General features: G+C 34.8%; 1 protein-coding gene across 3 annotated transcripts in view; it reads left to right on the top strand.

Moving 5' to 3' along the window:
- The window catches only part of pain (transient receptor potential cation channel family member painless), a 122,813-nt gene that overhangs the window by 37,111 nt on the left and 58,706 nt on the right, over positions 1–26,996 (top strand). The window contains exon 3 of one of the 3 annotated variants that reach the window (XM_073988543.1): positions 1,420–1,474. The exons of the other annotated variants lie outside the window; for them this stretch is intronic. The gene's annotated coding sequence lies outside the window, so the exon portion shown is untranslated. The remainder of the gene's footprint in view (positions 1–1,419; positions 1,475–26,996) is intronic. 3 annotated transcript variants of the gene reach the window in all.

Raw genomic sequence — 26,996 nt, 5'->3', positions numbered from 1 at the left:
TTTGGTATAGCTCCCATAAAACGGTACCTCCGTATTTTCGGTATTTTGTGGGTCTTAGCTATATTGTTTGACGGAACTACCCGTAATTTGACGTTTGAGGCTCCCTGCAGTTATAAAACATTTCTACAAACATTTTAAAGATAGATGTTCCACTTAAAATTTTAATTAAGATGATTTTATGGTGGAGGGTATAAAAAGTTCGGCCTGGCCGAACTTAACGACTTTTTACTGGTTTTATTTGAATTGTACTGACGAGTATCACAGGTTTGAAGATGAAGATATTTTGAGCTTTAAAATGGTATCAATTGCGTTACAAAAATTTATGAAACGCTTGTAATGTTGAAAAGAAGTTTATTTCGATGTCAGATATTTCTGCTTCTGTTGGACATATCCCAAGGAAAGAGCTTGCTAATGAAACTAAACCATCTGAGCTTTAAATTAGTACAAAATTTATGGTAAAATATTAGGGTTATGCAAAAGGTGCTAAGCTATCACAATTTTAATATTTTGAAGTTTTTACTTTAATGACAAATTCTTAATGCTAATCAAGAAGACCAGGAAAGCCTTCAATCACTACCAAGTAGATGTCGACAGTAGTCAAATATAAAATTCAATATTAATTATTTGGGTTCAGTTCGCCAAATGATAGCTGAAAACTTTAGTATCTCCCTAAAAGAAATGTTTACGAGTGAAGCTTATGCACAGGGTGTTAAATGCCGCTCCCCTGGTGACACCACGGGGAGGTTCGTGTCCACTTGAGATGAGAGAGATATAAATATAAGTCCTGGGCTTTGCCATATTAAAGACGGTTAGGCCCGTTGCTTGGTATATTTCATCCCCTACGTCACACGAACTAACAAGATTGCAAAAAATTGTTTACTTAATTTTCTTTAAAAAATAATTCAATTTTAAATATTTATTTAATCCTATCATATTGTATTTTATGACGACAATTAACGCCATTTATTTGGCCATATTTGTTCCCTTACCATGCTGACGACGTACACGTTGTACAAATACATTACGTGTGTATGTCTTAAATACAAACACAAAATCTCCATATTTTTAAGGCGGATATTTTTTGCTGAGAAAAAAAGGCAAAAATTCTATTGGCTGCTTTGGCATTTTATTCTTATTCTGTTATGCTTGAATAATTATCATCATTTTGAAAAATAAAACAATTTGAGTTGTTTCTCAGAAAAAAAGCACTGAATCACTAGATTCGTCAGAACTTTTTAAACCAGCAAATGAGCGCATTTGCGTGTAGAGTTGTGTGCGTTTACTTGATTATAATAAAATATGGTTATAATTAAAAAAATGGAACATAATTTTTTCATAGATTAAACCATGGCCAATAAGGAATATGTATATTTTATTTATTCTAGTCAAATAATTTCCACATTTATATTTATTTTACAGTTGCCATCAAAAGGATTTTTGTTATCTTAGATATTAAGGAATCATTAAGGAATAGGTAAGTGCCTTATTATTTCCAATTTTTGCTAGCAATACTCGTTATTTGACAATTTATATAGTCATTGGAAATAATACTTTGACATAATAAAAATATATTTTGATAAAATAAAAATTTATACTATTCATGACTTTATATAATTCTACATGATGGACACTTTAATTTGTTATGCTAAAAAGAATCATGTTCTTCTTCAAATAAAAAAACCACCAATATGTTTTCCTTTCCATCAATCAATTGTTTTTATGGTTGACAACAAATTAGCAGAGTATTGTTAATAGATGAGTGTGTAAAATATGGGATTTGTCAGTGCAAAGAATTTGTCTTAGTCCAGCCTATCAGACAGTCAGCTAATCAGTTGTATTACTTACCCACCGCAACTGGTCGGTCAGACGGTCAATCAAAAACAATGATGAGCATTTATTTTGTAAAAAACAAACCAAAGAAGAGTCAATTAGGGTGCCTTTTGTACACAACTCTCATGTTGAGCATCATTATTGTATAAAGTTGACAAAAATGCTTTTTTGTTTGTTTATCTGTGATTTCAATTGTCAAAAGAATTGTTTGTATTATATGGTATTTTAAACATTTGTTGTTATTTTACAAAACATCTATACAATGGAAGATGTCAGGCAGCAACAAGTTTCTTTGTGTTATTGTTTGTTTTTCTTTCTTTGGTGGACCAGCTACCAGATGAAAAATGGGAAGTAATATTAAATGTTTGACATATCTATCTATCAATCGATTGACAATCATTATAGAAATTCGGACAGGAAGACTTTGCTGTAATACTAGCAAATTTTGATATGTAAGTGTTTGCGTATGTATATTGTATATCAGAATTATGTATAAAAACAGATATATCTTTATATGTGAGGAGTTTCTTCGATTCATCCTAAAATAAACATTTTCTGTTTGTTTTTTGTCGGTTTTATGATAATTTTTTATTTGTTTTGCTTTAAACCCTTATTTGCATTAAATTTTTAATGATCTTTGTTTGTCCACAGACGACAGTGTTTGCACACATAACATAGGAAGATACCCTATTTAAATCAAATTATTTACTAAACATGTACACGCACATAAATGTTGCCAGATTTCTGCAAGAAATTAAATTATTTTATTTTTTTTTTCTTTTATTGCTTTATTTCCCTCAGACTATGACAATAATGACAATAATAGGTGAATTTTCACGAAATTTTTCTAAAGGTCCCACTTATGGTCCAATCACTGAAAGAACTTTACCAGTTCATTGTTGCGGCTAAAAAGCCAATTCCACATTCCAAAATATTCGTCGGAGACCCTATAAAGTATATATATTTTTGATCACCATAAAATTCTAAGTCGACATAACAACGTCCGTCTGTCCGCCCCACACTGGTCGGAACCACAAATCTAGCGGCGCGAAAGTCAAAAAATCAAACTATAAAACTGAGAAATGTTTTCCATTGTATCCATTACAGACACTCTGGTGACTAATATTTTGTTTTTACTTTGTTGTTGTTGTAAATATTCTCTCAACTATTCTCTATCCAATGCAAGAAACTTTGCTGCATCAGATTTTAAGAAAATTTTTGCAAAATATCTAACTTAATATTTGTTTAATTGTTAAATAAATTGTTAAATAAAAAAAAATTATTTTTAGTTAATAGAGGAGGCTGTAAATTAACTGAAAAAAATTGTTTGGGGCCTGGAGGACATAGTTATATATCAATACATTTTCAAAAATTATTATTTTTCTTGTGTTTTTTTTAGTGTTTGTTAAATTGAGTGTAACTACAAAGTTCTCTAATGCCCAGTCCAACGCTTTTTTCGGCAAATTAATTTGGACTTCCTAGATTCCGATTAATCAATTTATGGCTGCAAATAGATGCAAATCTTGGAGATAAATGCATGGAAAATGTAGCTTTAATCCTCAAAATACCATAAATCGGGCGTAACAGTTGTAGGGGGCTATATCAAAACGTTGACGTTATGGGAGAAGATGTATAACCAACGAGAACCTCAAATAGCAAAATTCAGCTTATTTGGTCGGAAAATGTGGACAAAATCCTCAAAATACCAAATATTGGCAGGTACCGTAATATGGCAATATAAAAAGTAGACCTATGTCCACAATTTTTCGTGGAAAGGTTTAGTGACCAATAAAATCCCTAAGTACCAAATTGCAACTTATATGGAAGGAAAGGATTGCTTAAATCCTCAAAATACGGAATATCAGGAGGTACCGTTATATGGGGGCTATACCAAAATATTAGGCGATGTTGTTCATATTTAGTCTATTCTTTCCCACGGGCACATACTACGTTTGTGCAAAATTTAAGAAAGATATCTCCATTCGTTTGGAAGTTATTAATTTCGCGCCGCTAGATCTGTGATTTCGACCACTGTGCGCCCGTACGACTGTTGAAATTAAGGTACAACTCACAATTTTTAAGATAGAGCTTAATACTTCGGTATAGAAGTTTCTATTACTTCTAGGATGTTTGGCATTGAAAATGGGCTACGTTTTGATATAGCCCCCACAGAATGGTACCTCTAGATTTTCAGTATTTTGAAGGTTGAGGCCTCAATATTCCACCGAAATGGCTGAAATGTGGTATTTAGTTTTCATTAGGGGTATAAAACTATTCAGCTGAAATTTGTCGGTACAAGTCTACGCGTTCATATAAACCCCATAGAACGATACCTCCCGATTTCGGTTTTTTGAAGGTTGTGGCCTCAATATTCCACCGAAATGGCTGACATTTTGTTATTTAGGCTTCGTTTTGGGTATAAAACTTTCCACCTGAAATTTGTCGGCTTAGGTTAACGTCTACATATAGCTCCCCATTGAACCGTACCACACAATTTTCGGTTTTTTACCTCCCAATTAAAGCCGTACCTCCCAAAGTTGTGGCCTCAATATCCCATCGAAATGGCTTAATGTTGGTATTTAGTCTTCGTTGGGGATATAAAACTCTCCACATGAAATTTGTCGATACATGCCCACGTCTTCATATAGCCCCCATAAAACGGAAACTCCCTATTTTCGGTATTTTGCAGATTGTGGCCTCAATATCCCACCGAAATGGCTGAAATTTTGTACTTGCTCTTCGCTGGGGGTACGGAATTTTCCACCTGAAATTAGTCGGTATAGGTCCACGCGTTAATATAGCCCCCATAGAAGGGTACCTCATGATTTTCGGCATTTTGAAGATTGTGACCACAATAATTCATCGAAATGGCTGAAATTTGGTATTTTGTCTTCATTTGGGGAATAAAACTTTCCATATGAAATTCGTAGGTATAGGTCCACGCCTTCATATAGCCCCATAGGACGGTTCCTCCCGATTTGCGGTATTTTGAAGGTTGCGGCCTCAATATTCCGCCGAAATGGCTAAAATTTGGTATTCATTTGGGGTACTCGGGTATAAAGCTTTCTATATGAAATTTTTCGGTTTAGGTTCCCGCCTTCATATAGCCACCATAGTACTGTACCTCCCGATTTTCGATATTTTGAAGATTCTGGCCACAATAACCCACCGAAATGGATAAAATTTGGTATTTCGTCTTCGTGGGGGTATTCAACTTTCCCCCTTAAATTTGTCGGTACAGGTCCACTCTTTCAAATAGCCCCCACAGGACGCTACCTCCACATTTTCGGTATTTTGAAGGTTACGGCCTCAATATTCCGCCGAAATGGCTGAAAATTGTTATTTAGTTTTTGTTGGTGGTATAAAAATTTCCCCCAGAAATTTGCCGGTGCAGGTCAATTTGCCTTTAAATAGCCCCATAGGACGATACCTCCCGATTTTCGATATTTTGAAGATTCTGGCCACAATAACCCACCGAAATGGCTGAAATTTGGTATTTCGTCTTCATGGGGTATAAAACTTTCTATATGAAATTTGTCGGTATAGGTTCACGTTTTAATATAGCCCCATAGAACGGAACCTACCGATTTTCGGTATTTTCAAGGTTGTGAACACAATAACCCACCGAAATGGCTGAAATTTGGTATTTCGTCTTCTTTGGGGGTATTCAACTTTCCCCCTTAAATTTGTCCGTATAGGTGTACGTCTATATATATTCCCCATAGAACGGTACCTCCCAATTTTCGGTATTTCGAAGGTTGTGGCCTCAATATTTAACCGAAATTACTGAAAATTTGTATTTAGTCTTTGTCGGTACTGGTCCGGTATTTTGAAGGCAGTGCCCATAATAATCCACCGAAAAGGCTGAAATTTGGTATTTAGTCCTTATTTGGGGTTCACGCCTTTATATAGCCCCCATGTAACGGTATCTCCTGATTTTCAGTATTGTGAAGGTTGCGGCCACAACAACCCACCGAAATGGCTGAAATTTGGTATTTAGTCTACGTTCGAGGTAAAAACTTTTCAGACTGAAATTCGTTCGTGTAGGTCTACGTTTCGATTTAGGCCCCATAGAACGGTACCTCCCGATTTATTACTTAGTCTTCCATGGGGTTCTGAAACATTCAGCAAGAGAATTATCAGTACCTCTTAATGTTCGGATTTCAGAAGGTTTCAACCACGTTATCTTACCGAAATATCGGAAATTTATTTAGTTTTCTTTAAGTCTAAAATCTTTACGCCAAAAATGTTTAGGCATAGACCGTTTTGATATAGCCACCATAGAACGGTATGTCCCGAATTTCCGTATTTTGAAGTTTAGCAATATTGTTCTACTCGGAATTGAATATAAAATATTTTTATTACTATTAATTGGCCTTGGATGCTTTTGTATTATAATATGCATTAAATAAATAAATTAAATAAATAAATTGCTGAAATTTGATATTTAGTATTCTTCATGAACGAAGGGAAACATGGTGGAGGGTATAGGCCCGGCCGCACTTATTTTCGGTATTTTGCAGATTGTGGCCTCAATATCCCACCGAAATGGCTGAAATTTTGTACTTGCTCTTCGCTGGGGGTACGGAATTTTCCACCTGAAATTAGTCGGTATAGGTCCACGCGTTAATATAGCCCCCATAGAAGGGTACCTCATGATTTTCGGCATTTTGAAGATTGTGACCACAATAATTCATCGAAATGGCTGAAATTTGGTATTTTGTCTTTATTTGGGGAATAAAACTTTCCATATGAAATTCGTAGGTATAGGTCCACGCCTTCATATAGCCCCATAGGACGGTTCCTCCCGATTTGCGGTATTTTGAAGGTTGCGGCCTCAATATTCCGCCGAAATGGCTAAAATTTGGTATTCATTTGGGGTACTCGGGTATAAAGCCCCATAGAACGGTACCTCCCGATTTATTACTTAGTCTTCCATGGGGTTCTGAAACATTCAGCAAGAGAATTATCAGTACCTCTTAATGTTCGGATTTCAGAAGGTTTCAACCACGTTATCTTACCGAAATATCGGAAATTTTTTTAAGTCTAAAATCTTTACGCCAAAAATGTTTAGGCATAGACCGTTTTGATATAGCCACCATAGAACGGTATCTCCCGAATTTCCGTATTTTGAAGTTTAGCAATATTGTTCTACTCGGAATTGAATATAAAATATTTTTATTACTATTAATTGGCCTTGGATGCTTTTGTATTATAATATGCATTAAATAAATAAATTAAATAAATAAATTGCTGAAATTTGATATTTAGTATTCTTCATGAACGAAGGGAAACATGGTGGAGGGTATAGGCCCGGCCGCACTTAACGCCGTTCATACTTGTTTTTTTTTTTCTAAATGGGCTGACTTCCGAAACATCAGTTGCTTTGTTTTCATGAAACAAATCTCATGCAAATAGGCGTTCTTAGATCGAGTTCCCCACTACTTCAATTTCATAAAATTACTCCAGTATGGAACTCGATCTAAGAAAACCTAATTTCATGAGATTTGTTTCATGACAACAAAGCTACTGATGTTTCGAAAATAAGCCATAGTTTTGATTAGAAAAATAATATTTTGGACCATTGCGAATCGTTTGCTATAGGAGCAAACGCACTTTGATTCGTCTCCGGAAAGGGTTTTCAAGAATTCCTAGATATTCATAATTGCAAATATAAACAAAAATACTGTTCCAAATGTAGATTATGATATTGCAAATAGCTAAAAATAGTTTCCTTAAGTCAATTCCAACATTTAATTTATTTTCAAAATTTTAAAAATGTTTATTAGGTAAACATCACGGTGGCAACGCTGTATTCAGATAATTCTGCATGTAATTAAATATCAGACACATCCATAGCCACTAATGTACGTATGTATAAAACACTTCCAACATATGAAGTCAATATCATGAATGCAAAATTATACACATATTAGGGTATATGTATGCATGTGTGTTGTATTAATCTTTTTGTTTGATTAGCTGACACTTAATACGACACCAACGAACGAGCATCTAACTCAAACTAAGTATTTCCTGAATAGTAAGTATATGGGGTGTTGTTGGTTGGTTGGCCCCTTTTAATATACATACCTTTGTATGTATGTACATATATTCGTCGAGTGTTTACTGTGTGCCATCAATGATGATTGTAAAATTAGCTACAGAGTAAGTCTTGCGGTTAATTATTCACATAACTCTAAGTACGACAACTGTTGTTATGGTCTAGTCCGGGGGTAACATTTCTATATTTTAACATTTACTTTACAAAGAAAGAAAAAGGGATACTTACATATGCACCTATGGCAAGGGAAGTAAAACTAATGAACTTTTCTGTGGTTTTGGTGGTTTTAACACATACATAAATGCCAGAAATAAGTAACAACTGTAACTCTTTTGGTTTTTTAGAGGAAAGATGGAAATCATCTAACCACATATGTATGCGGATTTTTAATTTTTATTAAAATACTAGCAGAAGCGGGTCTGCGTTGCTGGCCCGTTGCATTGAGTTTTAATGACAACTTTTTTGCTACTTAATTTCTTCGGATCCATTGTCAAACCGAGTTATTCATTGAGGATTTAAAATTAATCAACAGATTTTGTCTGCAACCTTTCTTTTCTCTTACGGATTTTTCGCCCATTGATGCTGGATAGGATTTGTTATCGCCCATGTCCCCTATCTTTATTCCAAAATGATCTAACTATAAAAGTTAAAAAATGGTAAAGTCGGGGGAAATACCCTGCCACCTTTAAAGTTCATGCCTACATGTACCACCGCTCATTCCACACAATTTCATGAAAATCGGTTTGTTAGTTTTCAAGATAAAACATACTTAAATGCTGGCCGTGGTCAGGACTTCGGGCACCAAGAAATAACATTCTATCGGATACGCAACCTCCGTTGTCTCGAAAATTAATTTGCAAGCCGATGCATTCGTAAATTTAGCAAATACAGCGATTATAAAACAATAGGGCAACGAATTTCATCAACAAATATATAGCATTTTGGACCCCGGGACATTCCTGGACATCTTCGGAAAATTTCATGAAATAAGGTTCAGTAGTTTTGTAAAAATAATGTATTGAAAAGAGTGGGCGTGGTCATCAGTTTTCAAGATATAATATATTTAAAGAAGCCGGTATTTTGGCTCCAAATATGTACCTAAGATCGGAGACACAACCGCATTGTCTCCCAAAATTAATGTTGATATACATATAGCGTTAAAATGAAATGCGAGCGAGGGTACCCCACCTCCTCTGAAATTAATAAAGTACACATTACCACGGCAGACCTTGAGCATTTGCTGCAAATTTCATGGAAATCAGAAAGGAAATAGGGAGGTACCGTTCTATGGGGGCTATACTAAGGCGTGGATCTGTACCGACAAGTTTCTGGGGGAAATTCTTATGTCCCCAACGAAGACTAAATACAAAATTTCAGCCATTTCTGAGGATTTGATGCCACAACCTACAAAATACCGAAAATCGGGAGATACTGTTCTATGGGGGCTATATGAAGGCGTGAATCTATACCGACCAATTTCTGGGGGAAACTTTTGTACCCCACCGAAGACTGAGTACCAAAATTCATACACTTTGGTATGATAATGAGGCTAAAACCTTCAAAATACCGAAAATCGGGTGGTACCTTTCTGTGGGGGCTATATGAAGGCGTGGACCTATACCGACAAATTTCTTTTGGAACGTTTAATATCACAAATGAAAACCAACTACCTAATTTCAGCCATTTTGATGACACAACTTTCCAAATACCGAAAATCGGGTGGTATCTTTCTGTGGAGGCTATATGAAGTCGTGGACCTATACCGACAAATTTCTGGGGGAAAGTTTTATACTCCCAACGAAGACTAAGTACCAAATTTCAGCCATTTGTGAGGAATATTGATGTCACTACCTTCAAAATAGCGAAAATCGGGAGGTACTATTCTTTGGGGGCTATATGAAGGAGTGGACCCATACCAACAAAATTCTGGGGGGAAATTTTATACCCCGAACGAAGGCTAAGTACCAAATTTCATCCAATTCGGTGTGATAATGATGCTAAAACCTCCAAAATACCGAAAATCGGGTGGTAGGTTCTATGGGGGCTATACCAAAACGTAAACCGATATAGCCCATTTGCAACACCAAATAACCTAGGAGTAATAGAAACATCTGTACCAAATTACAAAGCTCTATCTTAAAAATTGCAAGCTTTATCTTGATTTCAACAGACGAATTTTACCCTGATCAAGAATATATATAGTTTATAGGGTCTCCGAGGAATATTTCGACGTGTTACAAACGGGATGACAAATTTAATAATACCCTCCATATTATGGCGGAACGTTGTATATCCTATTATATAACCGTCAGAAGTATTGTATGTTGCTTCCTTTCTTTAGGTCCGAGGCTGAGGGTATATCTCTGTCCGTCCAGCCTACAAGTTTTTAGCATTCATATAGGTGAACACGCTGCGCGTGTTAGCTCACTACCTTTAGCGGATGTTAAAGGCAACTCCTCAGGTCACATCACGGGGAGGTTAGTGTCCACTTGAGATAAAAAGGGACCAAGGTAAGCCATGGGCCTTTGTCATGTTAAAGCCGGTCAGACGTAGGGACACTCTTATGGGTACTTTACACGATATGTTATTTTACATATGTGTTGTCACTTTGCCTATACATTTTGTATATAAAAAGTGACAACTCATATGTAAATAAAACCATTTAAAAACATATCGTGTAAAGTAACCATTAGTTCATATCTACATTAGGCAATTTTCCTTGCGGCAATTGTCTGTTTGATGGGGATAGATGTGAGGCATATGGTAACCCTTTGGCTCTCAACATCCTCTCTCACCGACAAACTGACAGTTGCCGCAAGCAAAATTGCCTAATGTAGATATGGACTTATACTCTTCGTATTTTTGCTACCAGAGTTGAGCGTTAAACTCACAACTGTCGGTGCCGCCGTTACTAATTGCTTAGTAATAAGTCAAATAAGGGGTTTTGCCAAGTAAGCTTTGAAAGAACAACCCATTATTTTCCGATGTAATGCAGAAAGTAGTTTGTTTTCATTACTTTGTAATGCGTTATCCGGCAAAGGTGACATCGACATTTTTGCTTAGTGTGGACCATCTTAAATACTTTTAAGAATATATTATATTTAAGATTACATAAAATCTTAATTATAAGGTGATTCGATAAAAAAACTTTCGCACAAAAAGCTTTTAATGTTTTTATTTTTCAGAACTTTTGAAATTTTTTGAAGTCACCGTAAGAATATATTAAGCAAGGTATAGGGACACATGACATAACCCAACTGACATAACCCTTTGTTTCTCACTAATTTTATCATCATATTATTACATATATCACTTTATATTACATATAACTTTATTTCATATATCATAAAAATTAAAAGTTGTTTGTGCGGAAATTTTTTCATTTTTTAAATGAAATAAAAGTTATTTATTTATTTATTTAAATATTTATTACAATTAAAACTTATAATAAACTTATAGCAAAAAGCACTAGCGACTACGGCTATCGGCTTAAGAAATAAATGTTATGTTAGCGATTAATAGGCAAAAGGTCATTTATTGGTGCAACAGATAATAATTTTTTGAAAAAAATTATTTTCATTCCATAGTATTTTTTTTTAAATTTGTTGGTTTGTGCGGAACCTTTTTTATAATAAAATGGACTGAATGTTATTTTAGGCATTAATAGGCAAAAGTTCATTCATTCTCACTACAGGAAATGAATTTAGAGAAAAACAAGTAATAAAAGCGTTAAGTTCGGTCGGGCCGAACTTTTTATACCCTCCACCACAAATTTCAGCCATTTCGGTGGATTAATGTGGCCACAACCTTCAAAATACCGAAATTCGGAAGGTACCGTTCTATGGGGGCTATATGATGGCGTGGACCTATACCTACAAATTTCTGGGGGAAAGTTTTGTACGCCAAAAGAAGACTAAATACCAAATTACAACCATCTCGGTGTGATAATGAGGCTAAAACGTTCAAAATATCGAAAATAGGGGATATTGTATTATGGGGGCTATATCAACACGTGGACCTATATAAACATTTTATGGTGTTTCTTAGCCTCTGGAAACACAAAATACAAAGTTACAACCGATTCTTTGGTCAAATGGGTCTAATACATTCAAAATATATTAAAATGACGCGTACTTTATAAGGGGCCTTATGTGGGGGCTATACCAAAACGTGGACCTATATAACCCAACTTTGGTAGGAATGTTTTTTGGCCTCTGGAGACACAAAGTACCAAATTACAACCAATTCGATGGTAAAATGGGCCAAATATCTTAAAAAATCCTTAAAACGACGACGCGTCACGCGTCATTTTGTATTGGGGCTATACGAAAGCGCGGACCTACATAGCCCGCTTTCAATACCAAAAGTCCTACGTAAATATAACATACTTTCCCAAAATTTCATCAACCTACGTCAATCCGTTTGGACGCTAGGGTGATTTCCACAGACGGACAGACGGACGGACTTGGCTATTTCGATGTAGAATTGCACACTGATCAAGAATATATATACTTTGTGGGGTCTACAATGATTATTTCGAGTAGTTACAAACGTAGTGACAAACTTAATATACCCCCATCCTATGGTGGAGGGTATAAAAAAATATCAAAAAGTCATAACCCTATTGTGCATATCATATGGTCATCCACATCAAACCACTTCCCTTCTTTACTTGTGTTTACTTGGTTGTCAAATTCACCCTAATATAAAATTTTAATTAAAATTCTTCTAACCAACAGTTTATAATTGTATGAATAGTTTAAATCATAATTGAGAGATTTACATCACTTTTGTGTAAAAAAAACATTTATGATTGTTAATTTAACATAACTTAACATATGTTCAAAGCACATACCTACCGGTTTATGGGTATTTACATAATAATGTAATGACAATTGTTATTAATAAATGTTATTAGTGTTTTATGTAATTCTAATTATGCCAACAACTATATCGAGCAAACTTTTTGTTCTCCTAAATCTTTTTTTCTTGTAGATAATAAGTAAAGCACAATAAAACTAAACAACCAATAAACTAAGTGGTAGTTCAAATATTTCCAAATGAATTTAATTTTTATTAAATCATTAACCTTAAAATTTCCGTAATAATACTTTTTTGAAAAGACCAACACGTTCCTAACTTTTATTTATATGGAAATGACCATATTAAAGACTTTTGGACAAAATTGTCATGGTAATACAAAGATTCCGACAAAACACACAACACAATTCCAAATAACGACATAACATTACAAACTTAATTGTTGAGACGTGTGTTAGACATTGAAAAGTGTTTGGCTTTGTACAGTACAACAGTGTGGGGGGAGGGGCAATTTTTTCCATACGATTGTTTAGATGTTTTGAATATAAGTAATATGCAGTAAAATTATAGTCATATTTTTTATTAATTCAGCAAAGAAAAACTGTTCTCTCAGAAAAAAAAAAAAAAATCCTTACCAAATAATGGGTTTGTACACCCTCTGTATTTATGCTAACTAGGTTATATACGGGGATTTTTGAGTGAAATCGGACGGAAAATTACTATTTTTTCTTAAATTTTTAAAATTTGTCAATACAATTTTTTCCTTTGTACCTATGGGAAACATTTGATATTTCACCAAAAAATTAAAAAATAAAGTTAACATTTGTTTGGTTGTTTTATTTAGTAATTTATCTTAAATATTGTAAAAATGGAGTTATTTTTAACATATTTTGCACTGTGGTATATAGGAAAAACGTTATTGACAAATATTAAAAAATTTAGGAAAAATAGTACTTATTCGAATCCCACATCGAAGTTTTAAAGGGTTACATCTACTTATCATATTCAAAAACAATCGAAAAAAATATTATATATAGAGTATGCCGCAAAATTGGCTGAGAAACTACCGTTCAAAGTGAAGAACCCGCTGTGTTTTGTGTGTAGAGGCGCAACTTAAAACGCGTTTTTCTCGAAATGGCCTTTTTGAAGTCGGTGCTCGATAGCTCGAAAACGAATGGACCAATCTTCATATATTTTAGTGAGCTAATTAAATACATAATCATTTCGTTTTTAAGCGAGATGAATCTTTTTATTTTTTGTTATCCGATTTTTGGACAAAAACAAAACTGTAAATTTTTACATCCTCAGCGTTTATGCTAACACTTTCATACGAGCAAAATGTGCCTCATCGAAATAATGCTTTTCGAAAATGGGTCATATCGGTCCACTCAAAAGTTAGAAAAGTTAGAAGGGCTAACCGATTTGGTCCATACTTTGCACATAGTAATATTTCTACCAGACGTAGATCAAGTTGTAATACGGACTATATCGGTCCACTCCTTCGGGTACCAACCACACAAAATTTCGGAAAAGTGCAGTTTAGGACCTCCTCTATAATCGTTTTGATTTTTGTTGTGACAACTTGTATTCGTTGATCCCATTACGACGGTACAAGTATTTTTAGGGGCAAGTCCATATTTCCTGAGAAAATGACCCGAAAACTGCAAAACCCGCTATGGCACCATATGTAGGCATTCGGAATAGTGCACTTTTAGACATCCTCTCAAATCGTTTTGAATTTTTGTTGTGACAACTTGTATTCGTTGATCCTATTACGACGGTACAAGTACTTTTAGGGGCAAGTCCATACTTCCTGAGAAAATGGCCCGAAACTGTAAAAACCCGCTATGGCACCATATGTAGTGGATGGAGCGCACCATAACTCTCGAACAGATAAACCGATTCCGTCCAAATTTGGCTTAATATGTTGCTCAAAATTAAAACAAGTTCTAAAATGGGTCATATCAGTCCACTCCTTTGGGTACCTCCACCACAAATTTGACAACTTTTCGCAAAAATGTTGCGCACGATAACTCTCGAAGGTAGTAGCCGTTTTGGTACATACTTAGCACATTGTAATATTTCTCCAAGATATTGACATAGAGTATTGAATATATATGTCAACATCTTCGGGTACCTCCCACGCAAAATTTTGAAAAATTGCAGTTTAAGATCTCCTCTCGAATCGGTTTGACTTTTCTTGCAAAATGTTGCGCTCAAAGTCCCTATTACGATGGTACAAGTCGGCAAGTCCATACATCTTGGGAAAATGACCCGAAAACTTTAAAAAAACCCCTATGGCCAGCATGTGTAGTTGGTGAGCACGACAACTCTGGAACCGAATACTGCGTTGGTCCACACTTTGCACATCGTAATATTGCTTCGAATATTTAATGAAATTCGAAGGTGGTGCTTGTAGGTCCACTCCTTCCGGTACCTCCCCCCTCAAAACTTGAAAATATTTGCTAAAATGATACGCGCGATATCTTATAAGCAACCGATTGGTCCGAACTTTGTATCTCGAAATACTTTCTCCAAACTTAGTTCATGTTCAAAAGTGGGCCCTATATTGGGGTACCACCTACACAAATGTTCAACATTTTTGTGTGGTTAAAGGTTTGTACCGATGTACTCCTAGTGGGTCGGTTTACAGCGATATTATGTTTTTCGTAGGCATGTACGTATTTCCTGATATAATGGTCCAAAAGCTCTAAACTAAATGGTGATCAACTTAAACTACTGGTAGGCGGGATATCTGTCGAGAGGAATGACTCCCAAAATAAAACTCACTTCCAAAATGGACTATGTCGGTCCATTCCTTTAGGTACCTCCCCCGCAACACTTTTGAAAAATTCTTGTTGTACCCTCCACCATATGGAGGGTATAATTAAATTTGGCATTCCGTTTGTAACACATCGAAATATTCGTCGGAGACCCTATAAAGTATATATATTATTGATCAGCATAAAGTTCTATGTCGATTTGACCATGTCCGTATGTCCGTCCGTCCGTCTGTCTTTTGAAATCAAGATACAGCTCGCAATTTTAAAGATAGAGAGTCAAAATTTGGTACAGAAGTTTTTATTACTTGCACGATGGTTGGTATTGAAAATGGGATATATCGGTCCACGTTTTGATATAGCCTCCATACAACGGTACCTCCAGATTTACGGTATTTTGAAGGTTTTAACTTCATTATCCTACCAAAATAGCTGAAATTTGGTACGTAGTCTTCTTTAGGGGTATAAAGCTTTCCCCCAGAGTTTTGTCGGTATCTGTCCACTCCTTCATATAGCCCCCATAGAACGGTACCTCCCGATTTTCGGTATTTTGAAGGTTTTAGCTTCATTATCACACCGAAATGGCTTAAATTTGGTACTTAGTCTACGTTGGTGGTATAAAACTTTCCCCCAGAACTTTGTCGTTATCGGTCCATGCCTTCATACAGGCCCCATAGAACGGTACCTCCCGATTTTCGGTATTTTGAACGTTGTGGCCTCAATATTCCACGGAAATGGCTGAAATTTGGTATTTAAACTTCGTTGGGGGTACTCAAACTTCCCCTTTAAATTTGTCGGTATTGGTCCACGCCTTCATATAGCCCCCATGGAAAGGCACCTCCCGATTTTTCGTATTTTGAAGGCTGTGTCTTCCACCAAAATGGCTGAAATTTGGTATTTAGTCTTCAATGTGATATAAAACTGTTCGCCAGAAATATTCTGTACAGGTCCGCGCTTTCATATTGCCCCATTTCTGACTAAAATTCGTCGGTATAAGTCCACGTTTCGATATAGCCCGCATAGAACGGTACCTCCCGATTTTCGTAATACTGAAGATTGTGACGTCAATATCCAACCGAAATGGCTGAAATTCGTTATTTCGTCTTCCAAGAGTTATAAAATATTCCACGTCTTCCAACATCCCCATAGAAGCGTACTTCTTGATTTTCGGTATTTTTTAAGTTTTAGCCACATTCTCTTACCGAAATTTGTCGGTATAGATCGACGTTTTGAAATAGCCCCCATAGAATGGTGCCTCACATTGGTTTACCGAAATTGCTGAAATTTAGTATTAAGTCTTCTTCATACACGAAAGGAAACTAATTATTCAATTTTACTTCAATACAACTTGTGGTGGAGGGTATAACAAGTTCGGCCCGGCCGAACTTAACGCCGTTCTTACTTGTTTTTACTTGTTGTAGTACTTTTTGGTAGTCGTAAATACTTACAAAATCCCCTACTAACCCCTTATTTTAACAAGGGCATATCGCACTGAATAACTATACCATTTTCAACTGTAATTCAGGAAATAGCAGTTGTAATTCAGAAATTCCATTTGAAATTCAGATATTTTATTTGTAATTCAGATATTTATACCCTCAGCCTTTAGGCTAAGGAGGGTATATAGACTTTGATACGTTGAAAATGTGCCTCATCGAAATAATGGTTTTAGACCCCAAGTATGTTTGGACGAAATGTGTTTCAGACAATTTGGAGTCGATCTAGCCATGTCCGTCTGTCTGTCTGTCCTGTTGGCTGGAGCGCACGATAACTCTCGAACGGATGAACCGATTAGGTTCAAATTTTGGCTTTCATAATATTTTGCCCAAACTTAGTTTAAGTTCGAAGATGAGCTACATCGGTCCACTCCTTCCGGTACCTCCCCCACAAAAGTTCGAAAATATTCGGAAAGTTTGTGCGCACGGTAACTCTTGAAGGGAGTGACCGATTTGGTCCATACTTTGTATAGTGTAAACTTTCTACCAGAGTAATATGAGGTTCCAATATGGTCTCAATAGGTCCACTCCTTCGGGTACCTCCCACACAAAATTTCGGAAAAATTCAGTTTAGGGCCATCTCTCGAATCGCTTTGATTTTTGTTTTAGGAAGTTGTATTTACTGTCCTCATCTGTCCACTCCTTAAGGTACCTCCCCCACAAAAGTTCAAAAATGTTCGGAAAAATTGTTCGTACGGTAACTCTTGAAGGGAGTGGCCGAATTGGTCTATACTTTACACATCCGTATATATCTACCAGATGTAGATCAGGTTCAAATATGGACTATATTTGTCCACTCCATCCGGTACATCCCACACAAAATTTCGGATAAGTTCACTTTAAGACCTGATATCGAATCACTTTGATTTTTGTTGAAGCAACTTGCATTCGCAGCCTCAATTACGATGGTAAAAGTTTTTTTAGGGGCAAGTCCATGCATCTTGAGCAAACATACCGAAGAGTGTAAAAACCCCCTATGGCACCATATGTTGCGGCTGGAAATCCACTTCCATAACGGTCAATTTCGATCCATCCTTTTAGTATCTCCTCCGCAAAACTTTTGATCTTTAATCCTAATCAACATTTTTGTCTGTTCAAACGCCAAAATTTATAAAACCCCCTAAATACATACGTATTTTGGGAAAAAAATTGTTTCAATATATACAGGCTGAGGGTATATCTCTGCCGGCAAAGCCGACTGATACTTTTTTACTTCTTTATTTGTAATTCAGAATTTTCATTTGAAATTCATATATTTTATTTGTAATTCAGAAATTCTATTTGAAATTCAGATATTTTATTTGTAATTCCGATATTCCATTTGAAGTTCAGAAATTCCATTTGAAATTCAGATATTCCATTTCAAATTCAGAATATATCATTTGAATTTCAGATTTTCCATTTGATATTTAGAATATTTCATTTGAAATTCAGAACCATTCAATTATTTTTGCAGAAAATAATCAATTTATGAATTATAATTTAAATCTGATGTGGTTTATTTACATCAACGGAGAGACATGCTAGCGATATAAAATAATTCTGAAATTCAATTAAAATTTTCTGAATTTCAATTGAAATATTCTGAATTTCAATACACTCTGCCTCGAGTAAGAACTTATTAAGTAGTGAAGTAAGTAGTTTTAACTTGTTACATTACTTTGTAATGAGTTACAACGGATCCGAATTTTTGCTGGGCTATAATAGGTGATAAGAAAGAGGCATCATTTCGTTGAGCCAAAAAAGGTTGGGTCTGTGCTTAATGATGTGAAATGTGCCAGTAAATGAGGAGTAATCCCACAGTTCTCACTACCAACAACCATCCCTCACATCTTTCTTTCCCAATAAAAATCCACTTTACCTTAAAAATATCTTTGATTTTAATTTAAAGTGCGTTAATTTGTTTATTTTTACAGGGAAGTATTTCCATTCATCCGTGATAACTTCAAGAGATTCCTGTTTTTATTTGTTTTTAAATTCAATTTGGTCTGGTTATTCTTTATCACAAAACTTTTAATGGTCAATAATGCAAAGCACTTGAACTCACAGCCTCTTTCAAAAAAAAAAAAAATTGTTTTCTTTAATTTTCTTGAATTAAGTAGTTGCTCATTTTGTTGGCCCGCGTTGAAACCCATGTGTATGTATGTATGTAAATGTGGTTTGTTTATTTTTTGGCATTTTTATCAATTTAAATATGATTGAATGAGGCAATTAAGTTAAAACATGAAATTGGTGGTGTGTACGGTGTGTACTGAGATTTTTATTTAGTTTAAAGTGATTGAAGTTATTGATATTCAGGCTAGTGGAAACATGAAAAAATAAACACAAATGCTGAATCATCAAAATGTTGTGGGTTCCAAAATAACAGCAAAAACTGCAGCACACACAAATGAATAATGGAATAATGTTTAACAAATTTATATTTATTATTTAAAGCCAACCGATGAATGGGTTTCTTTCGTATGTGGTTAAGTATTTTGTTTTATAAATATAGCCCACAATTTTTTTATATTTTTTATTATAATTCTGTGTAGGCTTACATGAACCTAAATTCGTGACAATTTTTTAGCACAGTTTCATCTACCTTGTTCCCACGCCTTGTCTGACAGATAAATCAACTATATCAATGTTTTGTCTCAAAAAAAAAAATATTGAATGGAATTTTGTATTCAAATTAGATATGACCATAAATGTCATTTTCATTAAATTCACTAACTCAGTTTATGCAAATTTCCGGTGCGAATGTCTGAACATTATATTTTGTATTCCATTGATATTTGAACAATTTTAGACACCTTTGTGTCGATGTGTATAATATTGAATATTAAAATAGTAACTGAATGCACAATTATGTACGCAAGAGATTGAAAAGAATTATTTTTGGTTATTACAAAGAAAGGGAACAGAAGAAAATAGTATTTGTATATAGAAATCAATCAAAAATCAGTCCGATACGATATATCCAATATCAAGGATTGGTTACATGTTATGCATTGTACCAAAACAGTATTGTAATTTTCTAATGCCACATTTTTTAACATTTTACTACAGAGGCTTGATAAACACTTCAAACTTATCGGGAAATTATGTATAGTACTTACACGCAGAGAAAAAATATGAAAATATATATAAAAATATATATTATAGATAGATATGTATATGGTAACCTCTATCATATTTTAATAATACAATTTTTGAAATATTTTAAAATGATGTGGTAGCCGCCGGAACATGTTGTGGTTGCCTGTATTATGTAGTATTTTTATTGGAATTATACTGTACCTTTGTGATTAGTTGCCCATTAAAACATTTTTCTATATATTTTAAATAAAAGTTTTATTTATTTAGGAACATTTTTGATATAATAGAATAAATAAGTATAATATAGAATACACTTATACTTTACTAGCAAAGTGCCCGCTACTTCGTATGCGGAAAGGATATAAAAAACAAATAAACAATATAAAATTAAAAATGGCGAACACTGAAAATTTTATTGCACTTATACCAATTTTAATCAATATTTATTGTTATTTTAGTACAGTTCGTACCTCTTTAGTTCGATTTTCAAAAAGATAAGCAGTATCTCACCCTTACATATTAACAGCGAGGCCAACTTTGCACACCAATATTCACCCTAAATACAAAGAATACTGATTCCAGCACTGTCTCTACACCCAACAACAAATTGAGTGCCATTAAGTACTCTTCGTACCCATAAGTACGATTTTCCAAAACTACCTTAATCCTTCACTTCAACAGTAACCTAAATTCCAAAAAACAGGATTCCAGCGCAATCGGTGCACTCAAATCCATATTCTACCATTTGGTATATTTCGTGTCCATCAGTACGAATTTCAAAAACTACCTCCACGTATCAATACTACACTCCAACCTTAGTAATACCAAATTCCACTATTCAAGCTCTATCCGCTCCCTCAAAAACCCACTGTACCAAATGTAGTACTTTTCGTACCAATAAGTACGAATTTCAAAAACTACCTTAATCCTATACTCCAACAGTAATCTCAATTCCAAATTTAAGGATTCCATGTCTATTCGTTCACTCAAATCCAGATTGTAAAAAATTTAATACCATTTAGTACTTTTCGTAAACATAAGTTCGAATTTCCAAAACTACCTCAATTCTACAACAATAATCTCAATTCCAAATTTCAGGATTCCAGATTCCAAATCCCAATTGTACCAAATTTAGTACTTTTTGTACTCTAAGTACGAATTTCCAAAACTCCTTAGTTCTACACTCCAACAGTATTGTCAATTCCCAATTTCAGGATTCCAGCTCTATCCGCTCACCCAAATTGTACCAAATTTAGTACCATTTATTACTTTTCGTACCCATAAGTACGAATTTTCAAAACTACTTTCGTTCTACTCTCCAACAGTAGCCTAAGTTCAAAATTTCAGGATTCCAGCTCCATCCGTTCGCCCAAATCGTAATTGTACCAAATTTAATACAATTTAGTACTTTTCGTATCCATAAGTACGAATTTTCAAAACTACTTTCATGATACCCTCCAACTGTAGCCTTAATGCAAAATTTCAGGATTCTAGCTGTATCCGTTCGCCCAAATCGTAATTGTACCAAATTTAGTACCATTTAGTGCTTTTCGTACACATAAGTACGAATTTTCAAAACTCACTAATCTCGACATCAGCCTTAATTAAAATTTCAGGATTCCAGCTCTATCCGTTCGCCTAAATCGTAATTGTACCAAATTTAGCACCACTTAGTACTCTTCGTAGTCATAAGTACGAATTTTCAAAACTACTTCCATTCTACACTCCAACAGTAGCCTTAGTTCAAAATTTCAGGATTCCAGCTCTATCCGCTCAGCCTAAATCCAAATTGTAAAAAATTTAGTACCATTTAGTACTTGTCGTATCCATAAGTACGAATTTTCAAAACTACTTCCTTTCTAGTCTCTATCATCAGCCTTAATTCAAATTTCAGCATTCCAGCTCTATCCGTTCGTCTGACTCATAATTGCACCAAATTTAGTACCATTTAGTACTTTTCGTACCCATAAGTACTAATTTTCAAAACTACGTCCATTCTACTCTCCAACAGTAGCCTTACTGCAAATTTTCAGGATTCCAGCTCTATCTGTTCGCACAAATCATAATTGTACCAAATTAAGTACCATTTAGTACTTTTTGCGGCCATAGGTCCAAATTTCCAAACCTACTCCTATCCAACATTCCAACAGTAATCTTAATTTCGAATTTCAGGATTCCAAATGTATCCGATCACCCAAATCCAAATTGTACAAGATTTGGTATCATTTAGTACTTTTCGCATCCATAACCAAAAACTTCCAAAACTACCTCAATCCTACACTTCAACAGTAATTTTAAGTTCAAATTTCATAATTCATGCTATATCCGATCACTCAAATCCAAATTGTACAAAATTTAGTACCACTCAGTACTTTTTGTACCCACAAGTACGAATTTAGTACTTTTCGTTGCCATAAATACGATTTTCCAAAAGAATGCCAATCCCACACTCCAATAGCAATCTTAATTCCAAATTTCACTATTCCAGCTCTATCCGATCACTTAAATTCATATTGTACGAAATTTGATACCATTTAGTACTTTTTGTACCCAAAAGTACGAATTTCGTACACTCCGACAATAATCCTAATTCTAAATTTCAGGATTCCAGCTCCATCCGTTCTCCCATATCCAAATTATACCTTATTTGGTACTATTTAGTACCTTTCGTACCCATATATACAAATTTCGAAAACTACCTCCATATCTCAAAGCTACACTCCAACAGTAATAGTAATTCCAAATTTCAGAATTCCAACTTTATCAGTTCGCCCAAATTCAAATTGTACCAAATTTAGTACCATTTAGTACTATTCGTACACATGAGTACACATTTTCAAAATCACCTCCTTATATCAACTCATCTTCTAAATCTTGATTTTCATTCCAAATTTCAAGATTTTAGCTCTATCCGTTCAAGTAATACCAAATGGTACTAAATTTAGTAATTTTTAGTACTTTTCGTACACTTATAGCTCGAATTTCCAAAAACCCTTTGGTACACCTTTTTAGCTCTCCATTAGTGAACCTCATTCCAAATTTCAGAATTCTAGCTCTTCGCGTTTATCTAATTCTAAGGGTACCATATTTAGTACTTTTCGTACCGTTCTAGTTCGAATTTCCAAAAACCCAGCCTTATCTGACACCTTCGGACCAAGAGTGACACTCACCCAAAATTTCAAGATTCTAGCTCCAGCCGTTTAGCCTGGGCGTTGATTATGAATCAGTCAGTCAGTCAGTGAGTCATCATTACTCAACTCTTTTATAAGTATAGACTAGCAAAGTGCCCGCTACTTCGTATGCGGAAAGGATATAAAAAAACAAATAAACAATATATAATATGGAAATGGCGAACACTGAAAATTTTATTGTACTTATACCAATTTTAATCAATATTTATTGTTATTTTAGTACTGTTCGTACCGCTTTGGTTCGATTTTCAAAAAGATCAGCCGTATCTCACCCTTACAGCTAGACCAACATTGTACACCAATACTCACACTAAATCCAAAAGATACAGATTCCAGCACTGTCCCCACACCCAATAGTACGATTTTCCAAAACTACCTCAATCCTTCACTTCACCAGTAACCTTAATTCCAAAAAACAGTATTCCAGCGCTATCCGTTCACTCAAATTGTACGATTTGATATATTTCAACAATAATCTCAATTCCAAATTTCAGGATTCCAGATTCAAATTCCCAATTGTACCAAATTTAATACTTTTCGTTCCCATAAGTACGAATTTCGAAAACTACAACAATCCTACATTCCAACAGAAATCTCAAATCCACATTACAGGATTCTAGGTCTATCCGTTGACCCAAATCCAAATTATACCAAATTTAGTGCTTTTCGTATCCATAAGTACGAATTTCCAAACTACCTCAATCCTACACTTCAACATTAATCTCAGTTACGAATTTAAGGTCTCCAGCTCTATTCGTTCACCCAAATCCAAACTGTACCAAATTTAGTATTTTTCTTACCCGTAAGTAAGAATTTACAAAACTAACTCCATCTTACACACCAACAGCAAGCTCAATTCTAAATTTCATTATTCCAGCTCTGTTCGTTCACCCAAATCCAAATTTGGTACTTTTTGTACCCATAAGTACGAATTTCCAAATTATCTCAATCCCATACTCTAACATCAATGTTAATTCGAAATTTCAGGGATACAGCTCTATCCGTTCACACTAAATCTAAATTGTACCAAATTAAGTACCACTTAGTACTTTTCGTAATCTTAAGTACGAATTTTCTAAACAACTTCCATTCTACAATCCAACAGTAGCCAATTTTATACTCCAGCAGCAATTTTTATTCCAAATTTCAGAAATTCAGCTCTATCCGATGAATCTTAACTGTACCAAATTTATTACTTTTCGTAACCCATAAGTACGAATTTATAAATTATCTCCATCCCATACTACAACATCAATCTTAATTCAAAATTTCAAGATTCCAGCTCTATCCGTCCAACCTAAATCCAAGTTGTCGTACCCATAAGTACGAATTTTGAAAACTACTTCCATTCTACTCTCTAACAGTATCCTTAACTCAAAATTTCACGATTCCAGCTCCATCCGTTCTCCTAAATCGTAATTGTAAAAAATTTAGTACAATTTAGTACTTTTCGTACCCATAAGTGCGAATTTTCAAAACTATGTACTTCCATTCTACTCTCTAACATCAGCCTTAATTCAAATTTCAGGATTCCAGCTCCATCCGTTTGCCTAAATCATAATTGTACCAAATTTAGTATCTTTGGTACTTTTCGTACTCATAAGTATGAATTTTCAAAACTACTTCCATTCTACTCTCCAACAGTAGCCTTAGTACAAAATTTCTGGATTCCAGCTCCATCCGTTCGCCCAAACCCTAATTGTACCAAATTTAGTACCATTTAGCACTTTTCGTACCCATAAGTACGAATTTTCAAAACTACTTCCTGTCTACCCTCAAACTGTAGCCTTAATTCAAAATTTCAGGATTCCAGCTCTATCCGTTCAACCCAAATCCAAATTGTACCAAATTTAGTACCATTTAGTACTTTTCGTACCCGTATGTACGAATTTTCAAAACTACGTCCATTCTACTCTCCAACAGTAGCCTTAATTCAAAATTTCAGGATTCCAGCTCTATCCGTTCGCCCAAATCATAATTGTACCAAATTTAGTACCATTTAGTACTTTTCGTACCCATAAGTACGAATTTTCAAAACTACTTCCATTTTACTCTCCAACGGTAGCCTTAGTTCAAAAATTCAGGATTCCAGCTCTGTCCGTTCGCCCAAATCATAATTGTACCAAATTTAGTACCATTTAGTACTTTTCGTACACATGTGTAAACTTTTCCTAAACCACCTCCTTATGTCAACCGAACCTTTTAACCTTGATTCTCACACCAAATTTCAACCTTTAACCTTTATCCGTTCACAGAATACGAATTGGTACCAAATTTGGTACACTTTAGTACTTTTCGTACACTTGTAGTTCGAATTTCTAAAAACCCTTTGGAATATCTTTCCTACTCTCCATCAGTGACCTTCATTCCAAATTTCAAAGTTCTGGCTCTACCGGTTCGCCAAATACAAACGGTACCTTATTTAGTACCTTTTAGTATTTTTCGTTCCCCTCTAGTTCGAATTTCCAAAAACCCAACCTTATCTGACCCCTTCGGACCAAGAGTGATCCACACCCAAAATTTCAGGATTCTAGCTTCAGCCGTTTCGTCTGGGCGTTGATGAATCAATCAGTCAGTCAGTCAATCACTTTACTCTTTTATTAATATAGATCTAAGATATCCTGCTTTATCTGTTCACCCAAGTCCAAATTGTACCAGATTTAGTACCGTCCAGTACTTTTCGTACCCATAACCAAAAATTTTCAAAACTACCTCAATCCTACAACTCAACAGTACTCTTAATTCCAAATATTAGGATTCCAGCTGTATCCGTTACGCCAAATCCAAGTTGTACCAAGGTTAGTACCATTTAGTACTTTTCGTACCCAAAAGTACGAATTTCTTAAACTTTCACAATGCTACAGTCCAACAATAATCTTAGTTCCAAATTTCACTATTCCAACTCTATCCGATCACTCATATCCAAATTGTACCAGGTTTGATACCATTTAGTACTTTTCGTACCCATAACCATAAATTTTCAAAACTACCTCAATCATTCACTCCAATAGTAATCTTAATTCCAAATCTCAAGATTCCACCTTTATCCGATCACTCTATTCCAAATTGTACCAAATTTGGTACCATTTAGTACTTTTCATACCCAAAAGTACGAAGTTCCAAAATACCTTTATACTACACTCCTACAGTAATCCTAATTCTAAATTGCAGGATTTCAGCTCCATCTGTTCAAAATGTACCTTAGTTGGTACTATTTAGTACTTTTCGTACTCATATGTACGAATTTCGAAAACTACTTCCATATCTCACACCTACACTCCAACAGTAATAGAAATTCCAAATTTCAGAATTCTAACCGTATCGGTTCGCCAAATTCAAAGTGTACCAAATTTAGTACCATTTAGTACTATTCGTACACATGAATGCACATTCCCAAAACCATATATCAACACATCTTCCAGACCTTGATTTACATTCCAAATTTGAAGATTTTACCTCTATTCTTTCCCATAATACGAAATAGTACTAAATTTAGTACGTTTTAGTACTTTTCGTAGACTTGTAGTCCGAATTTCCAAAAACCCTTTGGTACACCTTTCCATCAGTGACCCTCATTCCAAATTTCAGAGTTCTAGCTCTACCGGTTCGCCCAAATGCAAATTGTACCAAATTTAGTACCATTTAGTACTTTTCGCACACAAGAGTACACATTTCCAAAACCACCGCCTTGTATCAACACATCTTCTAAACCTTGATTTTTATTCCAAATTTC

Source organism: Musca autumnalis, unplaced genomic scaffold (assembly GCF_047663935.1).
Source record: "Musca autumnalis isolate F117 unplaced genomic scaffold, ASM4766393v1 scaffold_5, whole genome shotgun sequence".
Classification (NCBI taxonomy): Eukaryota; Metazoa; Arthropoda; class Insecta; order Diptera; family Muscidae; genus Musca; species Musca autumnalis.
Note: the sequence above shows the minus strand (reverse complement) of the source record. Positions and strands in the feature narration are given on the sequence as shown.